The following is an 18,011-nucleotide window of genomic DNA, read 5'->3' on the forward strand; positions in this document are numbered from 1 at the left end:
CACGTCAAAGATGCTTTACCGCACATTCGACGACTCCAACTTGAGGATTCAGGGATACATCAACGGGGTAGTTGCAGATGCCAGTCGCTGTAAGTTGCCCTCGGGCTGGAGATGTCACTCAAGGGGTTGATCACCCGACTGGCAATCACAAAGCCTTGGCTGCTGCAAATGTAGTCCACGGGTACTTTGGCATCTGGAGGTCAACAAGAGTGAACTAGCGGCTTGAAACTTGGTGTGAGATTAGCTACCACTCCGAGCTTGCAGGACACCACTTCTCTTCGGGCTCATTCTCGATAGACCCAGTGGGTCACAATTCTTGTGACCCAGCAAGTTGATTCTTCTGCGGTTGCAGTTCACTGGTTCCACTAGTCAGGGGAGTCTGCTTCAGATTTCTAGTGTCCACTGGAGTCCCTCTTACTGGGAGCAACAAGCTTTCACCACGGACATGTGTTGTGTCAGTGGCCAATGGGCAATTGATCCGTGGGGCTAGCCCAACCCCTGTGGTGAAAACATCTTGTGGGTGTACATCACTGTGCTACCCAGAATACTCTATTTTATGTTCTTCCAAAATGGCAGAACCCTTCTTCGGCTGTACAGACCTCCCAGCCCACCAGAGTCATGGTTCGAGACTTATAGGTGCCCAGAATGACCATTTGGGTCCTATTAGAAAGGAAGTCAGCCAGCCATTGTAAAGCTATTCCATAGATCCCAATCTCTTGTAGCCTACCAAGAAGCCTAAGATAGGATACCATACCAAATGCTGCTGACAAATCCAGCAGCACCAGCATTGAAGAAACATTTGCATTGAGAGAGCATTTGATGCGGTTGGTGACTGCTAACAGAGCCATCTCTGTACTGTGTAGTGGTCTAAAACCCGACTGAGAAGGATCTAATACACTATATGACTCCAGCTATCCATTGAGTTGTTTATTAATGTGTTTCTCCAGCAACTTCCCCAATAGAGGGAGAAGCGAGATTTGCCGGTAGTTGGTAAGATCCGTTGATGTCAGATTGGCCTTTTTTGAATGGGTCTAATCTGGGCCACATCCAGTCTAATGGGATTTTTCCCATGTTGATAGATAAATTAAATAGAGAGCAGATTGAAGGGGCCAGCTCATATTTGAGGTCTGCCATAGTTCTAGGCGGGCAGACATCTAAGGGGAAGACGGATTTCGCTGAGATCAAAAAGTTCTGAATTGACTCTAGCGAAGCTTCTTCGAATCTACCTAGACTGGTAACACAGTCAGGGAGTGGTGTATAGATGACCTGCTTCTAGCCAGGCTGATCAGGAGAGCTCAGGAAGTTTTGATAGATCACCTTGATTTTATCTTCAAAGTGATTAGCTAAGGCATCGCAGAGTGACTGCGACACATTTAATTCTGGAGTGCATACATCCAGATTTATAAAGGATTTGAGTATTGTAAAAAGGGCTTTGGAAGAGTTTTTAGCCTCAGCGATTTGATCCCCAATGTATAGCTTGCAAGTGTTCTTGATATTGCGATGGTACATAGTTAAAACAAGCTTATATGTATTTTTGTCAATAGGGTGATTAGTCTGGCGCCACCTTCTTTCTAGTCTTTTGCACGAGGCTTTCTCTGTCTTCAGGCCTATCGCAAACCAGTATGCATGGGGTCTGTGTAGTCTATTTCCATAATGTTTGAGAGGGGCTAATAACCCAGATACGCAACCTGTCGGGCGACCTGGTTCGCACGCAATCTGAGATCAACAAAGCGTTTTATGACCATCTGAGAGCGTTGTACGACCCCTTTGACCGAGAAGACCCGGACCGAGTGTCCGAGTTCCTACGCGATCTTCCCTTTCCGGTCCTTACGGATGAAGTCCGAAGGGAATTAGAGGGGCCCATCACACAACATGAGATATGGGCCGCCATTAAATCCCTCAATCGAAAAAAAACACCGGGTATAGCTGGGCTCCCAGTGGAGTTTTACACGGCCTATTGTGACACCCTAGTGCCTGTCCTGGATAAGGTATATCGGACGGCGTTTGAAGAGGGACATTTACCTGAGTCGACGATGCAGGCTTTGGTTATATCCATACCTAAGCCCGGCAGAGATAACTTGGAAGTGACGAATTATCGGCTCCTGTCGATGCTCTCCCGGAGTATAAAAACCTTTAGTAAGGCCATAGCCTTGTGAATACAACCCTATCTTCCTGCCCTTGTACACCGGGACCAGTGCGGGTTTCTTCCAGGACGGAGTACGTCCCTGAACACACGGAGGTATCAAGCACTTATGACGACTATGCCACAGGAATACCCCCGGCGGGCTGCGTAGCACTGGATCTAAAACAGGCGTTTGACTCCCTTTCCTGGTCATTTATGTTCGAAGCCCTGAAACAATTTGGTTTTCCAGATTCCTTCTTGAAGTGGATTAGATTGCTGTATACGGACCCTTCGGCTAAGGCGCGCACAGGTCGGCATGTTTCCGACAGTTACTCAGTGCACAGGGGCACCCGGCAGGGCTGTCCCCTGTCCCCGATTTTATTTTTCCTCGCTCTGGAGCCCCTAGCTATAGCCCTACGTGCCCATGGAGACTGGATGGGCATTCGATCCGGGGAACGCATAATCTGATATCTATCTATGCAGATGATATCTTACTGTACTTCAATGACCTAGAGGCGGATCACCCTGCCCTCTATGATATTTTTTGCCGATTTGAGGAGATCTCAGGTTTAGCTATCAACCCGGAAAAATCTAATGGCTTCTATTTCAGTGAAGCACTACGTCCCGTTTCCGTTCCTTTTGGAGCACATCTGATCCCAGTGGCCCAGACCACGTTTAAGTACCTGGGAATACAGGTGTACAGATCGCGAGAGGATCAACTTGACGGTAATATTAAACAAGCTATTACGCGACTTCGCAATTGTGTGGGCTTTTGGACTTCCTTGCCTCTGTCCGTCATGGGAAGAATTGCAGTCTCCAAGATGGTCATGCTCCCCCGCATGCTGTATTTTTTCGTAAATCTGCCTGTGATTATCCCCCAACATGTGTTTAATACGCTCAACACTCTCTTGATTAGTCTTATTTGGGGTGCCGGTAGAAGGCACATTAGTCTACGTAAGCTTCAATTGGGGACCAGATCAGGGGGCCTGGGAGCCCCAGATTTCCGGGGGTATTATTATGGCAGTCAACTCCAGTGGCTTTCCTACTGGACAGCCGGCAGAAATCTCCACGAGATTGACTTCTCGTCAGAGACACTTGGACGGGGAGAGCTACATGCCCTGCTGTTCCCAAGGAGTTGCATCCCCCCAGATTGCCATCCGCTTCTGCGTACGGCCCTCTTGTGCTGGAAGAGAGCCTTGACAGGGAAAATTAATATCACAGTTACCAGACACGCAGTCAATATGTACTACCAACTCTGTATATCGTTACAGACTCACTGTTCCCAGTCCCCGTCCTGAAGAGAACTTTTAACACCCTGGTTCGAAACGCGTCGACACCTCCACCCTGTGGTTACTCAAAAGGGTGCCTCTAGGATAAGAATTTTTTCCACTACTTTGGATCCTAGCCGTGCAACCCAATACAAACATTGAACCACAGGTTCTGATAGGCAGGCAGGCGTTCCATTCCATCTGCCCCCGCCTGTCCTTTGGTTTCATAGTCTTATGGACTGGTTGTACCTTTGCTTTATGCACTAATTTTGCACTGTATATAAATGCAATTCACTTTTGATCACTGAATTATTTCATTGTTTGTTGGTGTGTCATTCTTATTCGTTCTGCTTGATTCATTTTGTAAGTACTGTACATTTGTAAACTTGTATATTTGTAGATACTGTACTCATGAATTCACTGCTGTGACAGTTCTTTGTTTGTCTCTGTGTGTTTGAAATTTTGATAAACTGAGTTAAAAAGAAAATAAATTTGTTTTGGGACATAAATCCCGTGGTCAAGTAGTACATATTGACTGCGTGTCTGGTAACTGTGATATTAATTTTCCCTGTCCAGCCACCTGGTTCTGTTTTCTCTGTTGTTGAGATCCGGGCTGGGCAGACGTAGGATCCAAAACCTTCATTGTTTCACAGGAAGAGAGCCTTGTCATACACCTCACCGGCCATACCTTATGCAGCGAACATCCCCTTACTGGGTATCCCAACACCACAGCGTAGGCTCACGGAATGGGTACTGCGCCCTTGGTCGGCGGCCGGGATAGAAGAGGTGGGTGCCTTTTTCGGAGATGGCAACCTATTGGATCATGAATCCTTTTTACAGATCACAGGCGCTCCCCCTAGACTTTATTTGTTACATGCCACAGTGGCGCGTTATATCCGAAATACTTGGGCACCACAACGACTCCAACCCGCGCAGCATGAATTGGTTCATTTATTATATTACATGGGAGCAGTAGGACACATGGTACGCTGGCAATACACGGGGTCAAAACACACACAGCAATCCTGCTCACTACACTTAGAGATACGTGGGCTCAGGACACAGATACAGTTCTGTCGAATAAAGCATGGCAGGTTATCCTTGAGCACCCCAGGCAAGTTTCGCGGAACGTTAAATTTAGATTTATTCAGGTGATAGTATTGCACAGAGCCTATCTAACCTCTGAGAGGCTATACAGAATGTTTCCGAACTCCCCCCACTGTTGCCCACGTTGTGGGGAAGACGATTCTGGATTCCTCCACATGGTCTGATCCTGCACGCACATACGGGGGTATTGGACGGAGGTATGCCAAACACTACGAACGATTACCCATTTGCCAGTGCCCGGGGAGGCTCTGTACTGCCTGGTGGGGTCCCGTAAACGGTCCAAAACACTGAAGGCTCAGCTAAAATTCCTTGATCTGGCACTCCTATTGGCAATCAGAGCGTTGACTTTGAGATGGAAATCCTTCAGAACACCGAGGACATCCCTGTGGCAGATGTGTCTAGTGAGATGGGGCCGAGCAGAGGGGGCAGCCCTTAGAAGGGAGGAGGAACGAGGTCAGAGGAAATATCCTATATCACAAGACTGGGAGGTCATGCTGGCGACGTTGGAAGAGATAGACCTTATTCCGTCACAAGGGGATGGAGTGTAAGGATTACACAGAGTACAGAGCTTCCTTGACGAGAAATGTTAGTACCTGAGGAAGTGCACAGACTATTAGGAACCATCACATGACAGTATACATATTTGCAACGACCGGTAGGAGATAGCCCATGGAGGATTCCATTGCAACCAGGAGGCGGGAGGGTTGGAGAGAGGGTGGGTTAGGGAGGGCGAGAAGGGGAGTTGTTGTGGTTTCCCTTTTGTTTCCTTCCTTTTGTAATTCAGGACGATATTGAGGTCATACTATTGCTTCTCCTTAATGCGGGAAATATGTGATATGTCAGAGATAACAGAAGGCACTGTACTATTCACTCTGCTTTGTGAAGACATATAAGTAATTCTGTAACCCTGGATAGGCTTTATTGGGGAGAAAACGGAAAAGGTTGGCTGATGAACGTATATGATAATTTGTCACTGCTTTATTTTGTCCTGAACAGCCTTGAATAAAGTGTTTTTTTTTAAAAATGTTTAAGAGGGGCTATTGTATCAAAAACAGAGTTCAGCACACTATTGAAATCCGAAAGCACTCGCTCCACGTCTGAATTGTCAGAGTGGATAGTGGACGTCCGCTCCATGGCCCATGAAACAGGTGTAATTTTCCGGCACTGTCTCGATAGAGTTTGGTGACGAGTATGGGATTTTTCCATCGCCTTATGGGTGGGAATCTGGAAACAAATAAGTGAGTAGTCAGTCCAAAGTAAAGGTTTTGGTGAATCACAGGAAAATTGTGTGGTGGTGGTAAAAATTAGGCTGAGGGTATGACCCGCGACATGAGTTAGACCAATGACTTGTTGTTCTAGGCCTAATGTTGCTAGATCAGAATGTAATTGGCTAGTCTCTAGAATAAAAGGGTCTTCCCATAGTAATTGAAATCGCCCAACCGGAGGAACTGTTATGTTGCAAGCACATGGGCTTCTGTATATTCAAGTTGGCGGTGACTAAAGTCCTTTTTAGGTCTGGGCGGACAATAGGCTAATGCTCGTTTCGGCTGAATTTAGAGGAGTCAAGCATAACAATACATATTTCTACCCAGTCGAATATTGAAAGCATGATATTTTCTTTAAAAATAATAGCAATGCCTCCCCCAATTTTGCCTTCCCTTTCTAGTTTAAGTATTTTATAGTTGCCAGGTAGGGCAAATGTAATAGATGGAAGAGTAGAGGAACTTATCCAGGTTTCAGTGATGAAACCAATCGCGAAAGCAGAGGAAGAGAGTAAATCCCAAAGTTCACTGTATGTTTAGGCAGGGATCTGGCATTGACCAAAAAAAAGTTCCCTGCAGAACCCCATTACCTTGATTCCTGTCTCAATGGAAAATTGCATCCTTGGTCTTAAACCTTTTCAAACCTTGTAGGCCATAAAGTTCAGTTTACAAGTTCTAAGATATCAGACTCTCCCAGTGGTCTTTATTCTGAGAAGCCACTCAGTGGTATAGAACATTGTATGTAATCACCATACACATTTTCCGCTCTTGCAGCACTAACATAACATTGTCAATATTCTTTCTCTTTGTCAAGCTTGGTGATTCTCACCCTGGAAACATTTGAAAATCAAGCTAAAAACAGTTTCACCAGAAGGTGATTAGACCGATTCAGTAGTGTTTTGGGCATTGCTGACTCTGTCATGTCCAGTAACTCGCTTTAACATTCGTACTTACATCAGATGTGTTCTTCGATATGCTAAGCATCAGTTTATCTGGAGATTGCTCTTGGATTTTGAACTCCGTACACTATTCTGTTATCAATGACAAAACTTTTCTGATGGATTCAATTGATATAAGTTCCATGATATGCCTGAGAGTCATAATATATATGACATGCCTGATGAGTCCTTTCTTTCTAATTAAGCTATCAACTGCTTGCTCATACGCTTCCCCCACAAGTCATACACTTATTTACACACTTATTGTCCATGGTACTTCGCAGCTTGCTTTTGTTAAATAAGTGTTCAAGGTTCAGAAAATTTGACTTAAGGGTTTTGAAACTGAAAGCTAGGCGGGAACTAACACCAGATCTACGCTAGAGACTGTTCTTGTGCTGGGCCAAGTACCACACTCAGTCTAGGCATTGCAGTCTCCATGGGATATGAAAACAGTACTAGGCAGAATTGGTTTCGGAGAACCCCTAATTAGGTAGATGATGGCAGGTTACCACCTTCTAATAAGTCACAGTCATCAGTTTTTCTTTGGAAAGAGTAGGCATCTACAGAGACATTAGACAGGGTTGTCCATTTCCCCCACTATTTGTAGTGGAGCCCCTAGCACAGGAACTGAGAAAGTAGAAAGGCTAAGGCTGAGGATAAAGGCAGATTATGTATTCATGTCCCTTCTTACAAATATGAATAAGTTATTTAGAAAACTGCTAAATAACTCAAGGAGTATAGTACAGTAGCCATTTTTTTTAAAAGCCCTACTAAATTGGAAGGATCTGCATTGGTGCCTGTGGATATTCAGATGTAAGGAATGTACAGGAAGATATTGTATCCTCCAGAAATATTATTCACAAAGGTAGGTAATGTTTTAATTTGCCCAGTTCCAATATATTCTTATATTTGGCCAAATATTCATCAGATTGATGAAATGCTTTTGTGGGGTTTTCTTCATTCATTTGAGAATATAAGTAATCTTTAGTTTTAGTAGTATCATTTCTTGTTTCATTTCATTATTGCTAAACAAGAAGGATTCTGCTTGTTTTAATGTGATCCTACTGAGCTAGTCAAAAGGCCTTTTCTAATGGATACTTCTATGTGCAGATTCCTAATCTATAGAACAGTTCAAGGTATCAGACTGCATACTGAAAACTTCAAAGCTCTCCCATCACTGGTAGGGGACACTGGCTTTTTTAGGACACTGAAAGTATGTGATGTCACTGATGCCATATAGCATCCGCACCGGCGCAACTGCATTATTTGCCTTTTTTTTTGTGCTTTCGACGTGCATTCGAAGCTCCCTCCCTGAGGAGTTTTACTCACAGAATAAATGTATATGTGCAGTACCTTATCTTCACCCTAAGTAATCAGGGTTTAAAACCTATAGGGACTGTGAGGGACAGATGTCTATTACGGAGCCTGACTCCATTGATCTTTGGTGTTCCGGATTGGACCACGATTACCGTGCCCGCGAATCCTGCTGGAGTATGCACTCAAAAGCTATAAAAAAATGGTATGCAAAACTCTTCATGGCCTGGGCAGGGACAAGCATAGTAGGCGATGTTTCAGGTCACCATACTCACATTCTTCACGATGGGGGATGAGTGAAATAAACCGAAGAAACATAGGAAGAATTCTAAATATATGTCCCACCCTCTGACTACCACAGGATCTTTATTATCAGAACCAGAGTTGGTTGAAATAGAGCAAGTACTTCCTGGTTCAAGCTGCCCCGCTCCGGGGACCTCACTAGATCCAGTCTGGGACCCACATCAACCTCCACCGGCTTGTCATCTTCCTTCCTTAATCCTTCGGCGCCTGATCCATCGTACCCTGAGTTTTCGACGGCGACTCCAGCCTTTCCTGAATTTCCAGCTCAAGATTCCGACCTTGCAGCGCTCTAATACAATGTGCAACATATTTGCGAGGGCAGCCAGTGTGCCCTCGACTCCACAAGGCCTCCCAATGTTCCCATTGCTTTGATGCCCTTTGGTGACGCCCTGTTTGACTCAACATTGGCCTCACATCCATTGAACCCAGCAGTCAACTATATGACGCCTCTCCCAACCATGCCCTCGACACGTCCACTCCCATCAGTGCAAACTCTATCTTCGACTCCGTCAGCTCCGAACACGATCCCTTCAGTGCTGATCCTTGAAGTTTGCCACAGAGCAGGTCGCACATTGATCCAGCAACTCCTTGAGGAGGAGGAATATAGGATACATGACCCATTTGCAACGGATTCAAATAAATTGAATCTTTCCTTATATGGGCGTGATGATGTAAGGGTCACAGCCATGAAGTATAAAGCCTTTCTTCAGGTAGCAGGCTGGACACTTCCCGGGAACTTGAAATGTTCATCAACTCCAGTAGTGATGTCCTTTCTTACCATTGTGAAAAAAAGCCGCTGAGGTATTATGTCTACAATTGTGTCCCCACAGATTTCTTGTTACCATCAGCACCAACATCCTGTGAGATCATACCACCCATGCAATATAAACTACAGCATGTACCCCCTCCCCACGTACATATGAATGCCAGTTACCTTGCACCAGGCACACACCATACTGCAGACAGTGTACAAACTTGCTCAGCAAAAGGATATAGTCCTAGTCCTAATAAACCTAAAGAACTGAACCTGCAGTCATTGGTGTAAGTTCAGGACCCAATCTTCATTCCATTCCCACCTCCACAAGTTCCACATTGTCTCTGCGACTGGGTGTCCCATTATCGTCCTTCAGTGGATCCTTTCTAGGGCAACGCCATCTCCTCCATGTTCATGGCCCTCTCTCTAGAACCTGTTAATCGGGTAGGGAGAATTCAGAGTTTCTTAGTGATTAGACGGTTTCTCTGTGCCTGCCATCCCTCATCCGAATCTCTTCGATCTATCATATTAGAGTCTCCATTTGATTACAGACATGCCCTTGCTTCAGCCAGGGTACCAAACATGTGATTTATCACATTATATGACTCTTAATTTGCCTGGATACATCAAGGAGTAATGTAGGTCCATTTTTCTATGTCTCTTTTTAATGTCCAGGAAAGACTCCCTCTGACATTATACTTCAGTGGTATCAGAAAAAATGTTCACCTTACAGTTTTCGATTATCTATAGGCCTTTGCTACGTGAAGTTTACAGAATATGATCTCTATTGCAATAGTTGGAGATTTGTCACCAGCCATTTAAGAGATGCACCTGGAAGCGGCATTCTGCTCTGTAGCCTATAAGCCCATTTGCATTCAAGAACAGTATCACCAAACTATTTCTTAACAAATAGCTTCTACCTTCTCTAGTAGCCCCACAATGCACACATTGTTTCTATGGGATTGCCCCTCAGCATCATCAGCATTCAATTTTAGTAATTTGACCGCCTCTTACAGTTCTGTGATCTAGGACTGCATATCTTTCACAAGGGAAGTATCGTTTCCAGCGTTGACATGTTTGTTTTTTGCCTGTCAGTTAGTCTTCTACGGTTCGTTCTGAGCAGACTTAGCTCCAACGCCCCCTTGTCAATCTTGGTCTAGAGCATGGTTTTGTCACCTGCAGTAATGATCTTTCTAGTAGATACTTGATCTACCTGCAAATTCCTCACCGATCCTCCTGCCTCCCTGTTGGATGGATGTGTTAAAGGATAAAGTTGATGCGATCCCAGTTTCGATTTTGGTACTGCACTACTTTGGCGATGTCCCTCCGCCAACCTCAAAGGCTCGGAAACAGTGAATGGATAATGAAGTCTTTGCGCTGGGGCGGGTGGTGTATGGCTTCAATGAAGGCACCTGCTCAACTTTTGTCATCTTAATACAACCAGGACCGCGAGGAGACCACAATAGGTGCAGACTGCGGACTCCCAGTCTTCAGGAATGTGTGACTACAAATAGGCGCCCCTCCCGGGTTCTATAAACGGCTACAAGTAACACGTAGCTAGTGTTTTTTCCAGTGGGTTCGTAAGTACACAGACACCACTCATTGCACAACACACCTTAGCGTGTGTGTTAAAACAACGAAACACGTGGCTTGTTTTTGCCACACCCTCACTTAACTCACCGGTCCTGAAGAAAGCCTCTCAATATTTTACGAGGCTGAAACATGTAGACTAACCATAGTGACCCCTAAGAGCAATTTATCTTAAAGTTGTCCTCCTCTTTTTTTAACTTTGTCATAGGACGCTGGGAATAAAACTTTATTCAGTAAGGATTCCCAGAGACAATTTTAATTTGCACCACTTTTTTCATCACACAAGCACACAAAACCAGCTCCGCTGTAATCAGGTGTTGTAGCACAACTGGGTGGCATTCGGCAACCCAGTTGGGACCCCAATGATGAAGCACGCCACCAACTAGATTGGTGGGTGAGGGTTTTTTTAATAAACCCGCTGTGTTTCTGGCACTCATAAAAACATAAATATCAGTGAGTCTCCGTTGATAGTGGGTCCGTCCACTGTGTTTGTTGTATCTTTATAAACTCAGCATCCCCTACTGTTGATGGGAGAGCTTTGATGTTTTCGGGATCAGTTTGACGCAGAAAGGTTGTTACCGCCGGTAAGTAACTTTTTCTTATTAAAGTACTCCCTAAGTTTAACTGGTGTTGGCAGTCTTAAGTGCTTGCAAATTTAATCCCCCAAAAACGTATTTTTGTTGGACGAGGTTTTAAAATTATTTTACATATTCTTTGGTGCTGCTCATTGCCCGCTAACCACTCTGAATACAAAAACTGAGGGCCCAAAGAACAAATATGTATTGTAAAGCTTTTGATTCACAAAAACACTGTTTGCAACAGGAAAAACCATTCTACAATGTACCTAAGCCGTTTTGCATTTCCAAAAAGTATTTCTGACACACAAAAGGGCTTTTGCAACCCTTTCTGAATCGCAAATAGGAAGTGGTGCATGAGAGATATTACTCTTATTTGTGAGTCGCAAAGGGATATATCATTGGTTTGATTGCAGTTACAGTAGCAAACCATTATAATCTGCTTTCTATCTTTAAGTCACAGAATTTCTTTCAGAAACATTTTCATGATATTCCTCAACCTGCACGTTACAGTCTTATTCTCAATTCCTTGCTGAAACTCCCAAAAAATGAAAACTGTGAGGTTCAGTGACAGAGTCTTTTTCTGTAGCAGTAGTAAAAACTGAAACACTCGTCCGGTCCATTTTCATTCTGAATCCAATCTCTTTCACTTTGGAAAAACTTCTAAATACTCACTGTTTAATCAATAAATTCATAGCCTCTACCTTGCTTTTGCCACAATATGCTTCATTGAATAGTGTGCTTTTTAAGTGACCCATCCTTGACCATTTCTGATGTTCACTGCAGACCTTCATGCCAGTGTTTGCCGGCTTTGACATGGGGTTTCAGAAAACCTCTTACCAACATTCAATCAATCAGATTTCTTTCCTTTTTTCCCAAAATAAAAACCATAAAAGACAACAGCCATTTCATGACAATAAAATAGAAAACATTATTAAAAATTACAGATGTAGACTGATATATTTCATAAAGACATTACAGTAGGAGGCCACTGATATCTCCTAAAAACAGTGAAGTCAAAGAAGACTAAAACAGTAAAAGTAATAAAAAGATCGTGCATGAATAATAGATCCTACGTTCATTAAACACCTTAGAGAATTAAGACGTAAAAATTCATCATACGGGATCCTCCAAATTCTTTAACAGCAGCTGCTAGAAAACAAACCACATAAAAGCAGGTATGCTGATCCAACAGTAGTTGTAAATGTAAAAAGATAGGTTTAAGCTGAGTACAGTGTTTCTCTTTTAAAAGTGGAATAATATTTTTTTCATGGAAATTCCTGTAAAAAGGACAAAACATTATAAAGTGCAGAGCTACCTGCTTCGAGACCAAATCACAATCACATTGTTCCGGGGAATATTCCTTGTGCCAACCCTTACGGGACAGCCAGCAGATGATGAATCATGTTAAGTCTAAACCTTATTAGTAGAAAGTGATGATGCAGAGAAAGCCCTAAATTGGAATAGGGTTCACGAGTGTGTGTGATTTTGAACATAAGATGGAATCAACAGAAAATTGGTCAATTCCAGATTTTCTCTATTAGATCTTGAGAGATCCATGAATGCTTTTTTTTGTCCAAAACAGGTCATTCTTCACAAGCTTTTCCGGCTCGTCAAAAATCACAGGGTGCCCCAATTCCATTCCATTCCAATTCTCTTAACAAATAAAAACCATAAAATGATATTGCATCCGTCCAAGGAGAAACAGTCCTTTATTAGCAAATGATTTAGTTTGGCTTCTTGTTGAAGCCAAACCGAGGTACATTCCAAGAGAGGTTGCCTTTCAAAATATGAGCCAGAAAACCAATCCCTAACTCTTTGAGGGATAAAAGAGGCAGAACTATTAGTGAGGGATAACAACCACCTCAAAAACTTGTTCTCCACAATTTGGAGGGAAGAAACAGCAGACACCCAAATGTTGCTTCTATAAGAGGCTATAAACACACTTTTTGCCTCATAAATCCCCAAACTCGCTTTTGTGGACTTAATGCCAAGTCTGTTAGCAATTTCCAAAATTGAAAAAATTGAACATAAGATTTGGTATGCCTAGGACTAATCACTATTACATGGGATGTTTTTAAAATGAGTACTTAGGTCCAGAAAATCCAGGAGAGCCGCAATTGGGTCTGATAAACGTGGCGCCTAATGTCGTTCCTGCTAATAAAACTGTATCATCTGCATAGAGTAATACAGGCATCGCTCCCTTTCCAACGTGGGGTACACTATGATGGTCGTCTACCAAAATGCTTTCTAGCTGATTGATTTGCAGGGTAAAAAGAAAAGGAGCAAGAATGCACCCCTGACGAATACTTCTCTTTAACTTAAACAAGGCTGAGCATTCTCATCCCTGCCCGTACCTCACAGATGCTGATAGATGCAGATGACGGTCTTGTAAAGTGTTCAATTTGCACCCTAACACCAAGGCAAATCATGATGCTCCATAATTTCTATCTGTTAACCCAGTCAAAAGCCGAGATAACTTCCATAAACACTACATGGCTGTGGTGTATTTATTATTAATTAAGTGGATATGTAAGCACTGAATATTTGTCCGTAGGCCTGATCTGAAACCTTACTGAATGTCAGAGTGCACTGTTTTCAGAGGCCCATGTCGTCAACCTAATAAGAATCATGCACCCAATGATCTTAACCACCATATCTACCAGGTAGATAGGCCTGTAGCAACAGCGATCATCCTTATCTCCCTTTTTAAAAAACGGTACTCTCACAGATTGAGACCAGGTTTTGGAATGGTCATAATTCATTGTGACATTAATGGCCATTGCGAGTAAAGCAACCCAGAGAGAAGCTTCATATCGAAACATATCAACATGAGTGCCGTCTGGGCATGGCGCTTTATTTTTGGAGAACAAGTTAATAGCCTCCATAACCACCTATTAATTTGCCTACAGATGAGAGTCCACTGTAACTTATGAAAGGACAGGACTAGATGATAAACAAGAGGGAAAATCACATATCCCCTCAAAATGACTAACCCATTTATCTGCACACGGAATTTCTTGAGTGGGCAAAAAAAAGGACAGTTTTCAATTTCCCAAAAGAGGTCTAAATTATTAAACCTCCAGCATGCTGTAGCTGCTCCCAGGCCTCTTGCTGCAAAGCGCTTTTCCTAACTTTTGATTGCTTATGTATAAGCATCTCTACAGGCTGTCACCTCAGTTCGTAACCTTGGGTGTTGTTTCAAGGCACTAATCAAACCCTGGTGAACTTTAGAGCAACAGTAACTAAAACTCTGACAACGATTTACTCGAGTGGGTTTCAGAGATATACTCACCAAGTTCATCACATTCACACAGATGGAGTAATATGAATTCAAAATTGCCTTGGATAATGAATGATCATCCTAACAGATATTAAAATCCTTAACACAATGGATCACTTAATTCCCATTAATGGCTCTTGCAAGAAATGTAACCCATCGTAACCTCAATCCCTGGTCTTCTCGCTTGACACCCAGTGGGTAACCGGGCTTGAAATGACACTCCCGGCAAGGACAACAATCAGTGGACTGTTTTCACTACAAGGGTTCCAAATTACTTTCTGCTCTTTATCCGAGGAAAGAAGGGGTGCCGAAACCAATATAAAATATATAACTGAGGGACCAGGCTCGCCCCATAAAAGTTGGAATCTTAGTGGCTGATGGATAATCCTCCACTACAGCGCTTGCAAAGGAAAAATTGAACTAAGCCAAAATACTAATAATAGTATCCTCCAGGTCGCAACACTTAAAGTGTGTCCGAGACAATACATCACTGAACTTTGAGTTACTGGGTGCAAAGGAACGTGTAGAATAAAGTTATTAATTGAAATCTCCCATACAAACAATTGGTATATGTTAGAAATGGGGAAGAGTGGAGCGGAGCGGGTAGGCTAAACTCCAGGGTATTGTGTCAAGCATCTGCGCAGCACACCCACAGGCGACACACCAGGCACACTACAAAAGAGACTCAACACCAGGTGATGTGAAAATAACTTTTTGTATTAAGAGAACACGTTGCAGAATGTAATCTCAGGTACAGGTAAACTGTGCCAACAGGCACCGGGGATCAGTTCACAGGGGGACTATTTACAAGGAGGGGCCAATCTGGCCGCTGCCAGAACCATCACCATCACAACTAGAATAATGTAAGCATCAGTAATAACGGTGTGACGGCCAGGGGCTACTGGCACAATCATGCACTGAGCAACATCGCATTTGCATAAATCCCTTTAGCATGGGGCATAAACACATTAGGTCAAGAATCACGGCACATTCACATAACCACATGAGATCATGCGTGTATCTAGAATATCTGAGCACCTCAGGCATAAAACATATCATGTGTCCTCATTAGACCTAAATATATGCATGTGGCATCTCAATAGGTATAAAAGCACCTCAGGCACATCAATAGGCATAAACCTCATCAGCAGCCTGGGGCATGGCACATTATGCGGAACACCAACCTGGTAAGCGTTAGGGGAAAATAAACCATTAGCATTATAAACACATGCATTAGGCATAGCACACGAGGCATGTCAATAGGGCCATGAGCATGAAGAATAAACCATTGTATGCATAATCTCCGCATCACATTGACCGGGAAACACATTGTGCATGACAGTGGGCATAAAAACCTCATTAGCATAAGTGCAGTGTCATTAGGCATAAATCATGAGGCATCATAACCTGACATTAAGCTTAGGCCCAAAAACGGAAACAGGCATGAGTCATGACCATGGAGCAGAACACCAACAGTGTAAGCCTTGGGGGAAAAAGAACATCAGGCCTCAACCTTAGGTTTTGAAACACATTACGCATAGCATTAGCCTGCAGCCACCTTATGCAGTAAAACAGTTGAGGCATAAATGCAATATCATTAGGGTAAAGACACGTTAGGCATACATCATGGCATTAGGCATCATTAAATACAATAGGCACCAATCCTGGGGAATAAACGCCTTTGGTATGAATCTTTGCAGGTAGATTAGGCATCATTAGGACATTTCTCATTAGCATTAGAGCATGAACATCATGGCAGGAAATGTATTCCAACTCCCACCCCAAACACTTGGTATTTCAAAGTTTATATGCTGGGCCATTTCTCTTTTTATTCTTTACAGATAAGGAGGGGATCAATTATTGCATGTGATTGTGAGTGAGGTACATCAGCAGTAGCAGTCAATACGTTCCTCTCTCCCACCAGACAGAAGGCAGTGTCGCAAGTAATGGTCTTGGTTGGCAAAACCGAATTTGATTTCCCCTCTTTCCCACCCTCAAGTTCTTTGCCCCGGTCATTTAACTCCAGTTCTACATCCACAGTTGATATTTCATCATTGATTGCTCCTACTGCAGGAATAAGGTTAAAAATAGAGGAGTTTTTACAAGGTCTCTTGGATCCATTACTGGTGCAGGAGTTTTGAGGGGGAATTTTACACTTAACCACCCCTTATTTGAACGGTTAACCAAGCAAAGAGGAGTGGCTTAGCCTCCTCTGGGCTCTGATAGACGCACAGGAGCCCGCTCTTGCCCCATCTTTGCTGGGGCATGCACCCAGATAAGTGCCACGCCACAGGGAATCCAAAGCGCTTGTTCTGCTGGTGCGGCCCCATCTCCTCCTGCACAGGCTTGTCGGCAAGTGTGCCAGGCAGCATTCGCCCAGGCAAAGGGTCCTGCGGCATGTGGAATCCGATCTACTTTTTAGCGTCTGCTGGGCTGGTTTGGCCCCACCTCCTGCCCAGGCTTGTCGGCAAGTGTGTCCAGCAGCATTCACCCAGGCAAAGCATCCTGCTACACATGGAATACAAGGTGCTTTTAAGCGCCTGTTGTGCTGGTGCGACCCCTCCTCCTTCACAGGCTTGTGGGCAAGTGTGTCCAGGCAGCCCTCACCCGGGCAGAGCATTTTCAATCTGTTTCAGTTTGAAAACATTTCTATATACTCATCTGTTTAATCAGTAGGTTCATAGCCTTTACCTTAATTGTTCCTTTTCACCAAGAAGCTTCTGTGAATGTCTGGTATGAAAGTTACAGGTGTACCACATTTACAACAAATAATAAAATTAGTAAATCAATCAGTGTTTTCAAAAAGTTTTTCAAGAGATGATATACGAGAGTGTATCTTCTTTTTTATTTTTTCTTTGACTTCATATGTATGCAGCAAAAGACACCACCAGCCATCGTGTTTCATCCATGTGAAAGCAGACTTCTACAGGGCACGATAGAAGAAAAAAGCACCATAATATGGTCCATCTTTTGTTGTACCATCATTCCATCAATTGCAGGCTTTGGCATGGGGTTGCTAAATACCTCTTATCAAATTCATATTCATATTATTATTCATGAGGTAGGAGTGTTCATGATCTGTGAATCCATATTTTGTAATCGAACTGATTAGTACATCTCTTGTATCGTAAAATTAAGGGCAGGCTGCAATCTAATTGGTGTGCAAAAGCGCCAAAAGCCAAGCGACCTGGCCTTTAGTACATCAGGCCATAAATCCACTCCGTTCAAGACTCTTATCCCCTTTATGAAGAGCACTCAAAAAAGGAACGGAAAGCTCAAATGACGTGGTAAATTATTCTTCAATTACATCTTGCAATTCGCTTTCTAACATGAATGCTCATTAACTTATATTTCTAAACTCTATAGTTCGATGCCTTATGCGACTATTTACCATCCCTTCTTCATGAGATGGATCTTTTGGTACAACAAAGCCTTGGAATAAATAACACGAATAACCATTTTGCATAATCAAGAAGGAACATATTTTGTTATATT

General features: G+C 43.3%; 1 protein-coding gene across 1 annotated transcript in view; it reads left to right on the top strand.

Annotated features, from left to right (window-relative positions):
* Positions 1-18,011, top strand: part of CWF19L2 (CWF19 like cell cycle control factor 2) — a 1,214,198-nt gene that overhangs the window by 1,130,633 nt on the left and 65,554 nt on the right. The window lies entirely within an intron of this gene.

This window comes from Lissotriton vulgaris, chromosome 8 (genome assembly GCF_964263255.1).
Source record: "Lissotriton vulgaris chromosome 8, aLisVul1.2, whole genome shotgun sequence".
NCBI lineage: Eukaryota > Metazoa > Chordata > Amphibia > Caudata > Salamandridae > Lissotriton > Lissotriton vulgaris.